This window comes from Ambystoma mexicanum, chromosome 1p (assembly GCF_040938575.1).
Source record: "Ambystoma mexicanum isolate Mex_15411 chromosome 1p, UKY_AmexF1_1, whole genome shotgun sequence".
Taxonomy (NCBI): domain Eukaryota; kingdom Metazoa; phylum Chordata; class Amphibia; order Caudata; family Ambystomatidae; genus Ambystoma; species Ambystoma mexicanum.
The window spans coordinates 1,503,373,483-1,503,392,174 of NC_090921.1; the positions used below are offsets into that span (position 1 = coordinate 1,503,373,483).

At 51.2% G+C, this 18,692-nt stretch overlaps 1 protein-coding gene across 1 annotated transcript in view; it reads right to left on the reverse strand.

Annotated features, from left to right (window-relative positions):
- F11R (F11 receptor) overlaps positions 1–18,692 on the reverse strand; it is a 346,329-nt gene that overhangs the window by 319,686 nt on the left and 7,951 nt on the right. The window lies entirely within an intron of this gene.

Below are 18,692 nucleotides of genomic sequence, written 5' to 3' on the forward strand. Positions count from 1 at the left end.
GTGGGCGGGGAATATATATATATTTAGATTATGAATAAACCATTGGCACAGCCCTCACACTTCTGAAAGCCAACAGTGATCCCAGTTACCAAGGTAAAACAGACAGGTGAGAGATATACCTTCTTCACCTTTCGTGGTAATGTGGGCGAAGGGAAGGCTAAATTCTAAAAGGGGTGTGAATGGGATTCAGAAGTGACCCAAACAGCAAAGTATCACAGCTCAAAATAAAGGGAGTGTCCGACCAAGATTCTCTACAAATATACATATTTTGGAGGCGTGGCTTGAGCAGCCATGGAGTAGGACGTGCTTCCCGTGGAGCTACGGTGGATCCGACAGATGATCCGTACAAACTACCTTTACAAGTGCCCCACTGGTTTCAGAATTGATCACATATGCATGAGAATGGAGCTCATTGAATAAAGATAGAGATAAATCGGAAGCGGGAGTCTGGAGGAATTGCTCGTCGAACAACGGCGGCGGCGGCTCGGTCCAGTCCATTGTCACCCAAGATGGCCGACAACAAAAGAAACAAAACCAGGGTACCCGAAGAGGACGAATAGAGGCGGCGGCCACGGGGAAAGAATGGCAAGGTGAAGGTGGAATACAAAAACCCCCGGGGGCCGTATGTCCTGAGTCGTGAAAGCTTGGGGGCTGGCCCGGACGGCAGGGGCCCGAAGGCAGCAGAGGTGTGAAAATGCAGGCTGCACCACGACCAGCACGAGAAGCACTCGCTCGGCATTGAACTAGCAGCAGCAAGAGGAGGTGGAGGTTGCGACTGCCTGGAGACCACCGTGACAGTCGGTAAAGAGCGGAAACTGCGGCTGGGGGGGACACTCGGTCGCTGAACCAGAAAATGGCGGCGCGAGGGGCCGTGGGCAAGAATAAGACCAAACAACCCACGATGGACATTTTTGCGAAAGCACAACTGTCTCCTGCGGCCACCTCAACCAAAGGCCCGATGGCACAGGCTGAGGGCGCGACAGTGGCTGATAATCGTCAGATTTTGGAGGCCATTATGGAGCTGAAGGAATCTTGGGGGGTTGCGATGATGGACCTACGCACTTCCCTGGAGGCCAAAATTGAAGCAGTGGGCATCAAAGTCTCCCTGCTGAGACAGGATGTCAGGGGACTGGCGGAACGCACAAGCAGCCTGGAGGACGCAGTGAAATCTAATACGGACACCGGTGCCAACAATACAAAAGAGATCCATGTCCTCAAACAACAGGTGGCCAACTTGGAGTCTCGAGCAGAAGATGCAGAAAGGAGAGCGAAGAGAAACAACATTCGTGTGGTGGGTCTGCCGGAAGGCGAGGAGGGCCAGGACCCGACTGATTATATCGAGAACTTACTCTTACAAGGAATCGGGGCGGGTACACTCTCGCAAGGATTTGTGGTTGAGCGTGCACATAGAGCCCTCATGCGGAAGCCGAGACCGGGGGCCCCCTCCACGAGCGATAATTGCCAAAATACTGAACTATAAAGACCGCGAGAAAATATTGGAGTATTTTCAGAAAGGCGGTACAATCGAGAGGGCCTCGAGCACTATCACGGCATACCAGGATTACACTATGCTGGTCCAGAGGCAGCGGTACAGCTATGTAACCATCAAAAGGAGGCTGCGGGCGGCTGGGATAAAATATATGCTGCTGTACCCTGCGAAATTGAAGGTCAAGTATAAGGGCAAAATGCATTTTGACACTCCGGAAGAAGCGACAACGTGGTTGGATCTGCAGGGCTGCCCGGCTCAAGACACGGAGGAGACACAAAATGGACGTGAAAAGTGACTCAGAGACGGTATGCATTTTGCTAGGGCGGCGAGCGAACATCCTAGGCGAAGGCTGAGAACGATGGGCCTGGCTGTAGGAGGCTGATATTCGATAACATATTGCGGATTGTGAGAGACTTGATGGACTTGAATATAGTGGCGGTACATATATTTAAACTGTATAGCAATGTGTAGTTCTTTGATGTGCTATTGGAGCAGCAGGGCGGTAGCACCCTACCCCCCGAATTGTAGTTGTAGTTCTAGTAGGTTAGCCACTAGGGCGGCCTCACCCTGCGGAGCTTCGAGTACAGGCGAAAGCCAGAAAGAGCTAGATGCCGGGGAGCCCGAGGTCCAGGGATGGAGCTGGGCAACAGTTGGGGGGGGGGGGGGAGGTGGGAGGGGGTGGTTTCGAGTGTTGGGGAAGGGTTGGGAGGCGGGGGGAGAGGGAGTGGGAAGTTTGGTATGTTTTTGGTTAACAGGGTTTTAGAAGGGGATGCAAGCCTATATAGATTGGAATGGAACTCAAGGTTACACTGCACCTGGGGGGGGGGGGGGATCATACCAGGCTATGGGGGGGACCTTAAAATACTCACATGGAATGTGCGGGGGCTTAATAGCTATTTAAAAAGCAACAAGGTTGTGCTGTATCTGCGCAGGCAGAAAATAGATATTGCATTGCTACAGGAAACCCACCTTACTCGTGAGAAGATGGACACAATTGCGGGAAAGTGGAAGGGGTTGTTGGTGGGCTCTTCGTACTCGGCCTACGCAAGAGGAGTACTTATATGGGTGGCGCCACAAGTCCCGTTTCAGCGGTTGCAAGTGGTGGCTGAAACAGACGGGAGGATGGTTATGCTGAGGGGATTGGTAGAGAATAGGGAGAGAAGTATTGTTAACACATACGCCCTGAACCAGAACACAGCGGCGTATATTAGGACACTGAGTGCGAACCTGAGTGTGTGTGTGTGGGAAGCGCGGTGATCTGGGGAGGGTACTTCAACTATGTATTGAACCCGAGGGTGGATAGATCGGACAGGAAATTGGATAGACCGGCCTCTGCAGCCAGGGCGCTACAGACACTGCTTGATGACTTTGGGTTGGAAGATGCATGGAGAGTGTGGCACCCTGGGGAAAGGCAATATTCGCATTATTCTGCCCTACAGCAGTTATCAACAAGGCTGGACTTTGTCTTCGCATCACCAGAAATGATAGCGGAGATTGCGCACATAGAGTATAGGGCCAGGGTCCTCTCGGAACACTAGCCCCTGATTCTTGCATGGCAATATTGCCCCCCCCCCCCCCCCCCTGCGGCTGAGGATCCCGACATGGCGCCTACAAGCGGAGGCGTTGAGAGACCCCTTCTTTAGAGAAGATTTACGGGAGGAGATAGTAAATTATTTTTAAACCAATACTGGGAGTGTGGACTTGACAGGGACACTATGGGAGGCCTTTAAAGTTGCTATGAGGGGGGCGGCCATGGCGAAATCCAAGGGCCTACAGGGTGGGGTTTCAACAGAACTGAGGTAGACGGAAGCAAAATTGGAAGAGGCCTTAAAAGCCGGTGACGATACAGCGGAGAAACTAGATTTGATACTTAAGCTGCAGCAAAAATGCGCGGATTACTGGGAGAGTAAGACCCCGGGGACAGACGGGCTCCCAAGCAAATTTTACAAGGTATATATAGAAGAGGTCCTCCCCCGCTGCTAGAGATGATAAATGAGGCGTTCAAGACGGGCTGCCTGCCGGAGTCAGAGAGAGGCTGTCATAGTACCTCTCCCGAAACCAAATAAACCAGGGCGCAGCTGTGGTTCCTTCAGACCCGTGTCAATGTTGAACCAAGACGGCAAGATATTAACTGCGGTCTTGGCGAATAGACTGAAAAAGGTCATTGGTAAGTTAATACATCCGGATCAAACGTGCTTTGTCCCCCATAGAAACATCACCAACAATCATAGGCGACGTCAGAGGATCATTGAGTTTGGCAGCGGAAGTGAGGAGGAAATGGCAATCGTGTCCCTGGATGCGATCAAGGCCTTCGACTCTGTCAAGTGGCCGTGGCTGCTGGCGGCCCTGAAACACTGTGGGTTAGGGCCTGGCTATGTAAGGTGGGCGGAGATTTTGTATAGTGAACCGCTGGCCAGAGCAAAGACGGGATCTGTGATATCAGAGAGGTGGCAGCTTAGTAGGGGTACTAGACAAGGATGCCCGTGGTCCCATATGCTCTACATTTTGGCCCTGGAGCCTCTCGCGATCTATTTGAGGCAGCAATATGACACCATAGGCATCGAGGTGAACGGGGAGCGGCATTTGGTCTCCCTATATGCGGACGACATGTTGCTGTATGTGCGGTACCCGGAGGAGAACCTCCAGTACATTTTGGAAGTGCTTGTGAGATACGCTGAGCTATCAGGCATAGCGGTGAACCCCCAGAAGTCTAGTCTGTTCCCGTTGGGGCAGGTATACAGGGGTTCCAGCGGAGATGTTACCGGTCTTACAGGTACCGTGGGCGGTTAGTACTTTTCGGTACCTGGGGATAGATATATATCACACTATGGGGGAGTAGCATAGGTGTAACACAGAGGTGGCAATCCAAAAAATTGAGAAATGCATGCGGTTTTGGGCAAAGCTGCCTTTGGCGATGATGGGGCGGGGAGCGATGCTAAAGATGGTGGTCCTGCCAAGGCTCCTACATTACTCCGGGAATATTCCGTATCTGATTCCTAAAGGGTTTTTTGCCAAACTGAACAGCATGTGTAGGGACTTTCTGTAGCATGGCTGTTAAGACGGATTTCTGAACTCTGTCCTGGTGGCGCAGAAGTTCAGAAGGCCAACCTAATTACTTGGAACAGGGTAACCTCTGGACGAGCCAGACCAATCAAGGTAGCGATCGCGGCGGTCAAGACTAGGTCTCAAGAGGGGTGAGGGTGACTGAAAGCCCGCAATGAGCACACAAAGCAAGAGCGCTTACAAACTACTCCAAACAGTTGTTATATCAAAAATATATACACATTTATTTTAAGGCCTTTAAAACAACGACCGTAGTGAGAAAATCACAATATCACAATATTAAGCCAACACATACCATATCAACACAATATATATACAAATACGACAGTCTCAAGCATTAGAGGCATGAAATGTGTAGTCCACCTGCAAGGGAAGGAAAACAGGCAGTGCGATAATGCTTTAGACTCAGTTCGCCTTCAGAGGCACCTAACTAGATGGAAGTCCGAGCCCTGCGAAGAGTGGAGCCTTGTGCTCAAAGTACCTGCACACGCTGGTGCCAACGGGCAAAAGGAGAAGCTCTTCGGAGGAAGTCAGGCAGTTCGGGTTAGTGCACAACAGAAGAAGAACAGGTTCCGCGACTCAAGCGCAGCCTCCACAGTGAGCAGAAGCAGAGCGCGAGTACGGACAAAAGGGTGCTGTTTTTACACAGCGGGGAAAAGCAATGGGCTACTGCAGGAGGGCGACCAGATCCTCGCTATACTACTCACCGGTCCCCGATGCAAGCAGACCCAGGCTTCTCCACGTTAGTTTCAGCAGCTGGCAGGTTCAGAAGAGCCGGGAATGCCTCGTCATCGTGTAGAGAAAAAAGACGTCCCAATCGAAGAAACCTGCACAGTTTTGTCACCACAGCAGGGCAACGGTGCGGCCGTGTGTATCTGAGCCAAATGTACACTACTCACTTCAGACTTGGGAACGCCAAGTGTACTAAGCGTGTGAGAGTGACAAGGACTCGAAATACAACACAACCTGGCGGCGGTTACAGAGCAGGACTCCCGTGTAAGCTGGTCAGTCAACTGGATGGCCCAGAGACACTTCCGAAGGCTTACTGGCAGGAGATGATGAAGTCGCCGAGAATAGCTGTTCCTGCTATTCCAAAGGTCGAAGCACCAGTACAGGCCTTCTGGTTCGATCAAAGGAGGAAAGGGTGTCACAGGACGACAGCAGTGCAAAGGAGGAGTCCTTCAGCGGGTCACCAGCGATTCCTCGGTCCAGCCTCTTGGTTGCAGGATACTTGGCTCCTGTATTCCTTCGTTCGTGAGAACTCAGGAGATCGACATGGTAGTGGTGTTTCCAGCCCCCTCTTATCCACGGTTCCCTTCGCGCCAAAACGGAGGGGAGCCAATGGGAGATCCGCTCATCAACACACACACACCATTCGTGGACCAATCACGGACCACGGTGATCCCAGGCATTCACACCACCCTAGACTCTCTGGCACCCAGGATGTGTATTGGGACCAGACATCCCAGCCCACACCCTGGAGGCACACAAAAGACATGTAGAAGCCCGCGAGAGCTTGTGTTTCGCGGGAAAGTACATGCCCAAATAAGGAAGGCCCCGGGTCGGCTCGACCTGGAGAAAGTGAAGGGAGCAAGACGGTCAGTGGACAGGACAAAGGAGCCTCGTGGTCTGGCCATTTTGGGAGCCAGGCCACCATTTTGGGTTCAGCGCGAAAAACGCGCTTAGAACGCCAAAAGGAGCTCAAAATACACAAAACGATCGCTGCCACCATTCCAGTCCCTGAATGACTTGCACCGATCAAATACAATCCTAAACGAGTATCTAGGGCCTGTAGAAGGCTAGAGACCCAAGAGAGCTGTAACTTAGTTTACAGAGCCCTCTTGTGTCATGTTGCACTAAAGCCGCAACATGATAAAAGAAACTACGGGAAACAGCGTTCCCCGGTACTGACTGTCTTAAGGGCATGTCAGTTTCCCCGTAAGAAAGGAGCGAAAGCCCAGAGGAGTGCGGCAGAAGGCTGCACTTCTCTGGCAAAGTCAAGAACAAGGTGAAAAACAACAGCAAAAAGTTTAGGGGTTGCCACATGGAAGGAAAATTACCTACAATTACGAAATCTTTCCCAACAATGCTCCAGAACTTCCATGACAAAGGGGGTATAAAGCTGCCCAATTACAAGGCGTACTATGTGGCGAGCCAGTTGCAATATGTTGCCAAATGGCTATCTGATGAAGAGACCTCCGAATTTAGGCTGTTTGGGTGGGATTGTGCACCGTTTTATTTGAAAGAAGTTATGTGGGCACCCATGGCGGAGATGGTGGGGAGCCCTAAAATAATGCTGCTGGGGTGGAAGGTGTGGCGCGTGCTGGGGTGGAAGGTGTGGCGCAGGGCATGCCAATTGATGGGGAACCCGTCCCCATGCTCGCCGCAGATGCCATTGGTGGTATTGACAGGGGCAGACGCTCAGCTGCGACTGATACTCCGGACCCACTGGTAGCCGGCTGGGGTGGCAACGATGGGAGATATTTGGCAGGGGGGCTCTTGTGTTACCTTTGAGGGGCTGCGGGAGGAGGCTGGGTTGCACGAAGGCCAGTACATCACGTACCACAGAGTGGTACAGAAGATTAAGAGAATGTGGCCCGAAACTGTGTTGGAGGAAGAACTGGACGCCACCATCGACGTCATATATGATATAGCTGAGGGGGGCCGTGAGGTCTCCAGACTGTACGAGATGTTGATGTCTAAACTGGGGAAGGCGGTCACGCAGCTGAGATTGGACTGGGAAACGGAGATTGGGGCCCAAATGGGAGATGGGAGATGGGATGTGGGAACGGTGTCATAAGAAGGTGTCTAGAAACGCGAGACTGAAACAGATACAGCTTTACATAACACACAGGGCTTATATGACGCCTTGGAGGATATCGAGGTTCGAGAAGGCAGGTCGGCAAGCATGCCCCAAGTGCGACGAAGAGAACGCAGGCATGGTGGATGTGTTTTGGTCTTGCCCGATCATACAGAGGTTCTGGAGGGGCGTAAAAGAGAAACTAGAAGGAAGAAGGGTCACGATAGTAGACACGGTATGAGCCTGCCTGCTGGGGGGGTTCCCCAGACCACGGAAACTCAGGCATGTAAGCAGATTATGGGACCTGGCTTATGTGCTTGCAAAGATAAGGATTGCCATGGGATGGAAGTCATGCCATGTGCCGAGGATAGAGGTGTGGTGGAAAGACTTGCAAAAATGGGCAGAAGCCGAAACCATAGCATGGCAAGAGGCGTGCAGCAACGGGGGGAGGAGGAGTCCCCGATGGCCTGGAAATCACTGATAGCCGGATTGTTTTGGTCGTTAGATGACCCGGCTGAACCTGTTGAGGAGGAGACCGAACCACAGGGTGTGGAATCTGATGACTCAAGGTGATAGACTCGCAAGGGGGGTGGGGTAGTGGGAGTAGTGGTATGGGAATTTAAAAAGTGTAATGAAACTGTTGAACATGCACTGTTTGTTTGGTTTTATTGTTTGTTCAAAATTTAATAAAAACTTATAAAAAAAAAATATACATATTTTCATTCAACACCCCATCTGCAAAAAAGATAGATAAATGGTACAAAAACCCACCCCGGTGGAAAAAAACTGAACATGCATAAAAGAAAGAATGCAGTACTCTGGGTGAGAATAGAGGGGTGAAAAGGCAATGTCAACGACCACAATGTTCTTTGTAAAAGGATAGGTCTCTAGAAAAGGCGCACAGGTGATATGACCAGTCTCTATGGCCCAAAATGGACCAGGGAGGCAGTTACAGGCCAAGTGTATCTTCTCAGTGGTTTCAATGCGGCGAACCAGGCTGTTTGTTGCTGCGGGCACAGTGTCCTAAGAGAGGATCAGTGGTCAAACAGAGCTTTTTGCAGTTTGAAGGGCAATGCTTGGGGGCGAGCGGATTGTAATGGCCACCAGAGTCAGACCAACGGCCAGTTAGAAGAGCCTAGTGACTGGAAGTGTTGGTCGGCAGGAGAGGTTCGAGGTGCTGTCCACCAGGGTTTGTTTGACAGTTGAGTAGACTGCGAGGAACCTGGTGCCAAGATGCGCAGGTTGGTTAGTTTGATGATCATGGCGTGAAGATACTCCAGGATAAGTTCCTCTGGTGATGACGATCGCCTACGAGTCTGCTGGCCAGGCGAGCAGTGGTTGGAAGGCAGCAGATGCAACAACAAAACTTGTAGCTTTGAGCCAAGTAACAAGACGCGCTCAGATTGCGTGGTACCGCAGGAAACTTATCGAACGTGCAGTTAGAAGAACTTGGCGAGTGCTAAAGGCAGCTTCAGAGAGTCCGACTAGTTTGAGGTGCAGTGAACCAGATTCGACAACAGTTCAAACAGTTAGTTGCATTGAAGGAGGGCTCTTGGCTGACTTGGGTCTCAGGATGCTGCAAGTCTAACATTGGGGTTTCAAGAACAAATTAGGCCTTGTGCTGCGGCTCCTACCATGGGACGTTAGGGCACACCTTCAGGGGTTCTTCACCAAGTTGAGGTCCCGGCAGAGATGCAAGTCTTGTTCCAGCAGCCTTGAGAGGAATTTAGAGATATCAACTTCTTATCCTCTGCGCCCTATTTCATCCATAGGTATATTGCAATGCTGCATGTGCGTGAATAATAAAAAACAGAGAAAAAAAAGGGTTCCTCTACTCTGTGTAATGTATTCAAGATGGGGCTTTCACACAAACTTATGCACCACTCGGTATACAAAAAAGCTAAATACAAAAAAGCTAAATACAAATGGTTATAACTTGTTCAAAGTTTTATTATGTGTTTTTCTGTGAAATTTTGGCCCGTTATGAGACACGTGTTTCGGCATCTCTTGTTCCTTTTTCAAATCAGGGCATTAACATTACTTGTCGCAAGTAGATCTCTGTATGGTTTACGGATAACATGTCAGAGGTTTAATCCCTCCTGATAATTCTCCATCATGGTCTCTCACGTCGGCTCTCCCCGATTTGAAAAAGCCAGAAGAGATGCCGAAACACACATCTCATAAAGGGCCAGAGCTTCACACAAAAACACATAAAACTTTGAACAAGTTTTAACAAACCATTTGTATTTGGCTTTTTTGTATACCAAGTGGCCAATAAGTTTGTGTGAAAGCCCCACCGTATTCCAGCAGCAGGTTTACCCCCAAATGTGCCCTGAGGATGGGTAGGGAACAGAGCATGACTCTGCCTTGGACACTAAAGTCTTCACTCGGTGGTGGAGGGCTGTGGAAAGTCAACTCTCCCAACAGTTGACCCACAAAATACCTTACGTGTTTGTTCCAAAGTGAACATAAAGAGTGGGAGACCCCTTCCTTTAGAGGCAAAATCCCACAGATGATGGGACTAAAGCTAGCCTAATTTAGGGGTCCAAGCCCTGTTCTTAGAACAAGTGGACTTTGCCTTCCAATATCACACCCAAAGTGCTTTTTGCTAAAGGAAGTTGGGGGAAGAGAGACAGGAAGTAATGTGCAAGTGAGAAAAACAAGGTGGTGGATCCTTCCTCCATCTGTAAAGAATCCCCTTGGTCTACACTAACCCCACCCCCTTCCCAATAAAATCAGAAATGTATATGTGCAGCGCCCTGATGTGAGGCCAAACTTTTTGTGAATGGGTGTGCCCTTCGATTCCTGTTCCCAGGACCACTTCCTATGGAATGGCTGTCGCTCTGTGGAGGGTGATACCTGCCCTCACAAAGGAAGGCAATCGCCAAGGCTACAGACCTGCCAGCAGTGGTAAGGTCCACCCTGTATGGTGAGAATACACAATCCCTTCACAGCTGAGTTGGTCTTACATGTGGAACAACAAATTGATGTGGCTATAATAATTATGAGAAAAACCATCCAAACCGTAATTCAAGTATGGCTTTTAATTATGGCTCCTGTTTTTTTTTTTTTTGCAGAATACAGATGGAAATTGATCTACTTCCTTTCAGTAGCCATTTATAAGAAGCACGTACCATGCAGTGAAGCACTGCTTGAAGTCATCGTGTAGAACGAAGTGGAAAAAAAATAAAGCAGATGAGATTTCCATTAAGGGATGTTTTAATACCCGATTTGGCTCAGGTCAGCAGCATTGATAAGAGAAGCATTTTGATTTTAGGGGGACTTCAGGCAGTGAAATGAACGTCCAACGTACTTGCACAAAGAGTAATGGGCTTGATGAATATTATGTCTGCAAGAATGTTACCTAAATGAAGATTAGGCGAGAGACATTTCTTTGCTTTGTCATATGGTTGTAGAAAATGCTGTAATTTGTAGCAAAAGCGCAAGTGCAAGTTCATCTCCATTCATACACAACATATTAAATATTCATGCATTTGTATTAAACATGAAAAGGCATGATTTCTCAGCAGATGGTCATCTCTGCAAATCAATACATGCATCCAAACCTTACTCGATATTTTTCGTGTGGTCAAAATGCAGAAAAATACTTAATGCATTTCATTGTTTAACAAAGCATAACTAAATGTGGGTACAGACTGAAAGTACCATAAAACCGGGAGTCCTACTTATATTTCAAAAGATGCATCTTCCACAAGACTATTGAACTCCTCATTCTATGACAAGACTGGAGGTGAGCATTATGCTTCAACTTCTTTAATTCACTACTCTTCAGCAGTTTCAACAAAACTCAAAAAACCATAACAAACACTGAAAACAGTCTGAACAGACTTTTCTTTCATTTGAACTACAATCCCCATAGTCTCTGTAGTCCATCACACTCTATGCCCAGTAATAACCACTTCCTGTCCCTGGGCTCCTCCTCTTCTTTTACTGTTCTTCAAGCAGATAAGTACTATTTCCAGTTATCTCCCTATTATATATGGATAGATAGCATGTGTAAAGTAGATTTTGTGTTGGGTAGACATTACAAGTGTTTAGCAGTCAGGAACGGGAACGCTTACAGCTTCGTTTCGTGTATACAGTAGATACAAAAAGTTAGCTGCGCAGCGGCGCGCCGAACAGGGTAGACAAGCGTTCAGAGCTCGTTCGTACCACCGGCTCGTTTTTTACGAGCGAACTTACCCACGCCTCGCGAGCCCCGTGCCGTATTTCCGGCACGCTAGGGGAGTTAGATGCGGCGTGGTGAGCAGGAGCGGATCATACCTCCGCTCGTAGTTTTAAGCCCGTTCTCCCCCCATCCCATCGAGCACTGCCGGAGGCAGCGGGGAGACCGAGCGCCGTACAGCGGCCCCCTCCCTTCAGGGAGCGGAGCCAGCGGCAAGCGAGAGAAGGCCTCATGGCCCCCACCGTTGTGTGGGCGGCGTCAGCGGGTGCCTGCTTCCGTACGCGCATTCGGAATACATGCAACACGGAGCAGAGCACCCGTGATAAACCGGGCCCGGCGGTGATATTAATATTAATCTTCGAGGCTACGGCCTCTGCACATCATTGTATTACGATCCGGAGAGCGTGAGCAGCAGGAGAGAGAGAGAGAGACTCCCAACAAGCACGGCTGGGGAAAGCCTCACGAGGCACACAGCCACATTGGAAAGATAAGCTGATGAACGTTCCTCTAGCTTAGAGACTGTGCCGGACATCACGACCCCCGCTCCAGGGGACGAAGAATATGGAGAAGGAGACCCTTGCTCGGAAGAGGAGCTGGAGGAAGGTGAGAACCCCTTTCAAGAGGAAGAGGAGGAGGTATAAATCAAACCTAGCTGAGGGAAGAGAATCAGCAAAGAAAAACACCTCGAGAAGGTGGAGGAGGACATGTTCGATCCGGACAGCATCCGGAACCCAAGATCCTCGGACTGGCAGCCATCGCCTAGAGTAGCTCAATATATGACCAAGAGGTTGCAAAAGGCACTGGATAAAGAGGTGCGCCAGAGACTTCGAGCGGAATGCCCGAGACCAGACCTCCCAGTGAAAGTGGCCGAAACGCCAGAATTAGACCCGAAGATGTTGACTTTCCTTTCCAAAACTACCAAGGACCCACGTAAGGGTATCGATAGGTCCTGGAGGAGCTGCCAGGAAAGTGTTAGACCTGGCCGGACCTCTCGCGAAAATAATGGACCAGGCCGAAAGAGCTAGAGATACCGGGGAGGAAGTGGACCCTGACGTTCTAGCGGCCTGTATGCCTCGTAGGGAACGCGAACTGTTCCATCGCATCAGGACGACGGAGAGGGATCCTTCTGAAGATAGATTCAAAGCTAAGCGATTTAGCTTCATACGAAGCCGGCGAAGCGGCTCAAGGGCTCCTCTTCGGGAGATATTCGGCAAAGAGATGGGTCGCTTTGTGGGCACCTACGCATCTCTGGAAAAGGCACAAGCTTCCACGAGGAAGATTTTCCCCAACCGTGTTTTTGGAGGGACCAGTCGCCACAGGGGTCGTTCAACTGGTTGCAACCAAGGGGGGGGAGAAGACCCCAGAACCCCAGCGCTCAATACTGGGAGAATAGACAACAGGACTCCTTCTTCCCGCCCAGAGGACGCTTCCCAAGAGGTCGCAGAGGAAGAGGAGTGGGTCGTGGACAAGGGTTCAGTCAAGGTGAGGGTTTGCCCAGTCACCAGTGCAAGAGCGCAGATCCCATCAGCAGCGCTTAGAGCGCGCAGAGCAGAACCTTCTGGATCAGGAGCTGCGCCAGCTGGCGGCGAGGAACGCCATAGAAAGGTGCTCGAAAGCCCCGGCATTTATAAGCAATATGTTTCTGGTGCACAGGAAAGAGAAAGTGCGACCAGTTATAGGAACAGAGGGCGCTAGAGGGCCATTCAAGATGGCCGCTTAGGTCAGAGCTCCCTCGTAGCCCCGCATCAATCCTGGAAAATCCTGCGGATCCTGGCGTTACTGTGCCCCAGACTGCCTGTACATGAACTGCTGATATCCCCAGCTATGCCATCCTGAAGTTTCGTGTAAAATCGGTGCTCTCGGCCTGAGATTCGGCCCAGGAGGCCCGGCTGCCGAGACTCGCGGGGTCGGCCACTCGGCTCCGCGCACCCAGAGCTGAGCTCCTTCACTGCGGAACCCTACGCTCCCCCCCCCCGTGGCACCCACGTGACGGGGGCCCAGTATCCTGGCAAGGAGATGGCAGCGGTCTGGGGAGCATTCGCCGAACAGCGGTGGGCCGGCGGGAGATCCTGTCCACCTCCCTCCCCCCGCCTGGAGCCATCGCCAGAGTGGAGACGGCCGTAAGACGCCAGGACCTCCTGCTCCTGCGGCTCCGGCATCCAGCTTCCCAGTCGAGGGCCGTGGAGCGACAGACCCCAGACGACGGCCAGCGGCCCAGCAAGAATCCCCACACCCACTCAGAGGCGGCGAGCGATCGCGGAGCTGCAGCGACGCAGTGGGTGAGCGGGAGGCTCCCCTGAAGGCATCCGCGTTCACGAGGCCGGCGGACGCCCGGAGGGGTCGTTCCGGGAGGTAAGGAGTGGTGGAGAGACGGCACCGTTCCCCCTCGGCGCCAGCCCCACCCGCAGTGGCAGGAGCAAGCGAGGAGCGCAGCGCCCCCCGGCAAGCCACTCACTCCTGCAACCCGCTGGGCCAGGACTGGTGCGCCATCCGCACACCCGGAGCACCTGGGGGCCCCGTCCACTCGGACGACCTGAACCCCGCCACATTGGGAAGAGCATCCTCCCTGCCGCAGACCAACAACCGGCCCTGTACTACAAAACAGGGGCACAAGGAATTGACTAACACTTCGCCTCCTGAAGTAGTAATAGCTGGCAGAAATCCTCTGCAAACATCTTTGACACGTGCCAACGAAACTCCCCAACAGTCAACCCCAGCCACTAAGAAGCTCACATAGCGGGTATCATCCTTCCTACGCCGGTCTTCCACTGAAACCCACCAAGAGGGCTGCGCTAACAGTTGAGAGCTCGGCACACGACGAAAACCACCCCCCCGCCCTGCATTTCCGATCAAGCACCCCATACAACCAGCCGCGGCCACCCCGGTCCGGAGGTGGGTCCCGAGGGGGTTCGAGGCACAACTAGACCCATTTTCGACGCTTCCATTCTCACAGCCACGATGGGGAAAATCGATAAATCTCAGAGGAAGCTAAACTGAGAGTGGCCCGACCCCCAGAGCCCCTCACCACCCAGAAGACCAAGCTTCATCGTCCGAATGCTCTCACCAGGATGAAGTGGGGGAGAACCCCTTTGAAATCAAAGAAATCCTTCTTAAAAGCAGGCATTGGCAGCCTGAGTAAAACAAAATGGACGGTCTCGCGTCCAAAGTTGATCTCATGCAACACCGCATTGGCTCCCAGGCCGAATGCCTAAACGAGATGGAGCAGAGGGTGTCAAATCTCAATGACAGTTCGGCAACTCTAACTAATAGAGTTTTGCAGCTGGAATCGCAAATGAAACTAACCGCTGCCAAGTGCGAGGACCTCGAAGGTCGGTCGAGGAGGAACAATCTACGGATAGTCGGTGTGAGAGAACATCAAACGCAGGAGAAAATGGAAGACTTCGTAGAAGCCTTATGCACCACTATTTGGCCGTGAAGCCCTATCCCACCTATTCATAATCGAGAGAGCCCACAGGATTCCCGCGACAAGACCTGCTCCGGGAGCTCCCCCTAGGCCCATAATAGCGAGACTGCTGAACTACAGAGATCGCGACTCCTTGCTCCGCCTCGCCAGAGAAAAAGGCGAACTGAGCCACGACAGGGACAAAATCCATTTTTACCCTGATTTCTCCCCGGCAGTACAGTCACAAAGGAAAACTTTTGCTAGCGTCAAACAGAGACTCCGCAACAGCCAACTACCGTATTCCATGCTTTATCCAGCACGCTTAAGAGTCCAACACGAGGGAAAGGTCCAATTTTACCAAACCCCAGATGAAGCAAATTTGTTCTTGGACCGTCTAGATCTCCCGGATCAGAATCAGGCTCGCCACAGACCGCAAAGAGACAGAATCCCCAGGAACCCTCCTTAAACGGTTTGAGATGGCTGGACACAAGACCCGGCACAGCAGCACTGAGTGGGCCAGATCATTTACAGCAGCACAAGTCGGGGCTGCGACACTTGGGAGACCCCAGGTGCCCCCAGCACAGCTACTGTTAAGTTACTAACCTGAGTCTGTCCAACGAGGTGTGGACCTCACGTCTCGGCAGGGCGACTCCAAGGGCCTTTTTGGTTTGGGGTTGGGAAAGTCGGAACCTCCTGGTGGGCATGTTCAGGGTTGCCCACCCTCGGGAGAGTTACGTCTTAGGCCTGTTGGGGATTGCCCGAAGTTCGAATATTACAAAGTTAATAGGAAAGTTCAACCCACCAGATCCCGAATGTCCCGCTCGCCGCCTGCTCCCCACTCGCTGCCATACACATCATCGCATCGAGACCCCCATCACTTACATACAGACCCAGTCAGAAGCTCTGGCTCAACCAGACCACGGCCGCCCGCTGAATCAGAAATGTGGCCCGAAATAAAAGCAAAGTTGCCCCGTTCAATGTTTTAACATGGAATATAAGAGGTGGTAACATCCCGGCTAAATCAAGAAAAATTCTGCACTATCTCAGACGTCACGATGTAGACGTGGCCCTGATTCAAGAGACGCACTTTACTCCGGGGAGAGACCACAAGTGGACCAAAAGCTGGGGCTGCCACAGATACTTTTCATCCTACTCCACGTACTCGAGAGGAGTCGTGATCCTCATACACAGGCGTCTCAGTTTCCGGCTACTGCACACGGCTAAAGACGAGGAAGGCAGAGCACTAGTGGTGAGTGGCATTGTCACAGGTCGGAAAGTGACCTTTGTCAATTCATATGCTCCGAATGTGGATGGCCCAGACAACTTCGGCTGGGTGCTGACGCAGCTCTCCGCGCTCGGCCCGGCCACGGTTGTCTGGGGCGGCGACATGAACACGGTTATGGACCCTACGAGAGATAGATCATCGGCCGTACAACAACCAACCTCCAAAGCTGGTCTCCAGATAAAATAAATCTGCAAAGTGTTTGATCTACAGGACACTTGGAGAGTCTCCAATGGGGAAAGGCGCGAGTACACTTTTCACTCTACAGACCATAATACAAGCTCCCGAATCGACTACTTTTTTACCTCAACAAACAGCCCCCTGGCGTGTGACCGGTGCCACATCCACCCGAGAACACTGACCACTCGCTGTTCCTCCTTAAGTTCAAGCCAGCTAGCCTCACTCCGCCGCTACAACGTTGGCACTTCAAACGAGATCACTGCGGGACGAGGTCTTTGCCTCCGAATTAAGAGAGGAGGTTGACGTGTTCTTAGAAGCCAACCTGGGTTCGGTCCCCTCGGCAAGCATCATTTGGGAATCCTTTAAATATTTTATCAGAGGAGTCTGCCTCGCCAAAGAAAATTGAATTCTCAAGCTCATTAGGGGCGAACTTGCAAACAGCGAAAATAAATTAAAACAGCTCGAAACTCAGAACGCGAACAAAGACAACCCGGAATCTGCAGCGGCGTTGAAGACGGAATTGCAGAAATTCAACGACGCAGCGGAACGGGAGATTAAATTTCTGCACCAGCCAAATCCGCCAATACGGCGAGGGCCAGAAACCAGGAGCTTTACTGGCAAATCTAATTAAAGCCGACAATGAACAGTCCCTAAACGAAAGGATCAGAACTAGGCAAGGGGAAGAGGTCCACACTGACGAAAAGATAGCAGAGGAATTCAGTCTATTCTACCAAGAGCTTTACAGTGCCAAGCTACCGAAAGACTCGCACCTCCCCCTGGAATATTTGGAAGACACAGAACTTTACTGGGTCGAACATCAACTACATGAACCTCTGAACGAACTAATCTCACAGGAAGAGATTAAAGCAGCCATAAAGACCCTACCACCCTCCAAAGCACCAGGCCCCGACGGCCTAACGGGAGAATTTTATAAGGCCTTTGCAGAACCTCTGGCTCCGTTGCTGGCAGCGGTGTAAGAGGAAGCGCTAGATCTTGGGACCCTCCCTCACTCTTCTCGTGAGGCCAATGTCATTCTTTTACACAAATCAGGAAAACCACCTGACGAATGCGCCTCGTATCGCCCGATCTCCCTGCTCAATCTGGACAATAAAATTCTTGCTAAGATCCTGGCAAATAGATTGATGCCCCTGATGCCTGCCCTAGTGCTAGCAGACCCGGTAGGTTTCATCCCTGGCCGCAATACGACCTTCGGTATCCGGAGAGTGTTTGGAATCATCGAAGCTTTAGACCCTACAGGCCAGGCAATCGCGGTCCTGCTTGATGCAGAAAAAGCATTTGACTCAGTGGAGTGGCCGTTCATGTTCATGGTTCTCACCAGAATGGGGCTGGGGGCCCGCTTTATCAAACTTGTCTCTCTCCTGTACACCAATCCACAAGCTAATATAGTGGGCAAGGCAAAATCAGCATCAATAAACCTGCAGCGTGGTACGAGACAAGGATGCCCCCTGTCAGCACTAATATTCGCTCTGGTAATGGAGCCACTGGCCTCCAACCTGCGGGAACTACGCCAACAAATGGGACTCACCATCGGCCCACACAAACTCATCGTATCCTTATACGCCGACGACGTGGCACTATTCATAAGGGACCCAGAAGTCAATCTGAACCCGGTCATGCGGGAATCAGATTCGGGGCGGCCTCCGGATTGAAAACCAATCACTCAAAATCAGTCGTCTTCCCATTGACCCGATGTTAGGAAACATTTCTTAATTGTGGGTAATTTTCCTTCCATGTGGCAACCCCTAAACTTTTTGCTGTTGTTTTCACCAGGATCTAGACTTTGCCAGAGAAGTGCAGCCTTCTGCCGCACTCCTCTGGGCTTTCACTCCATTCTTACGGGGATACTGACATGCCCTTAAGACAGTCAGTACCGGGAAACGCTGTTTTCCGTAGTTTCTTTATCATGTTGCAGCTTTCGTGCAACATGACACAAGAGGGCACTGTAAGCTAAGTTACTGCTCTCTTGGGTCTCTAGTCTTCTACAGGCCCTGGATACTCTTTGGATTGTAAATGATTGGTGCAAGTGAATCACGGACAGAAATGGTGGCAGCGATCGTTTGTGTTTTTGAGCTCCTTTTTGTCGTTTTAAGCACGTTTCTCGCACTTTGCCCAAAATGGTGGCCTGGCTCCCAAAATGGCCAGACCACAAGGCTTCTTTGTCCTGTCCGCTGACCGTCTTGCCCCCTTCACCTTCCCCAGGTCGAGCCGACCCGGGACCTTCCTTATTTGGGCATGCACTTTCCCGCGAAACACAGATGCTTTCGCGGG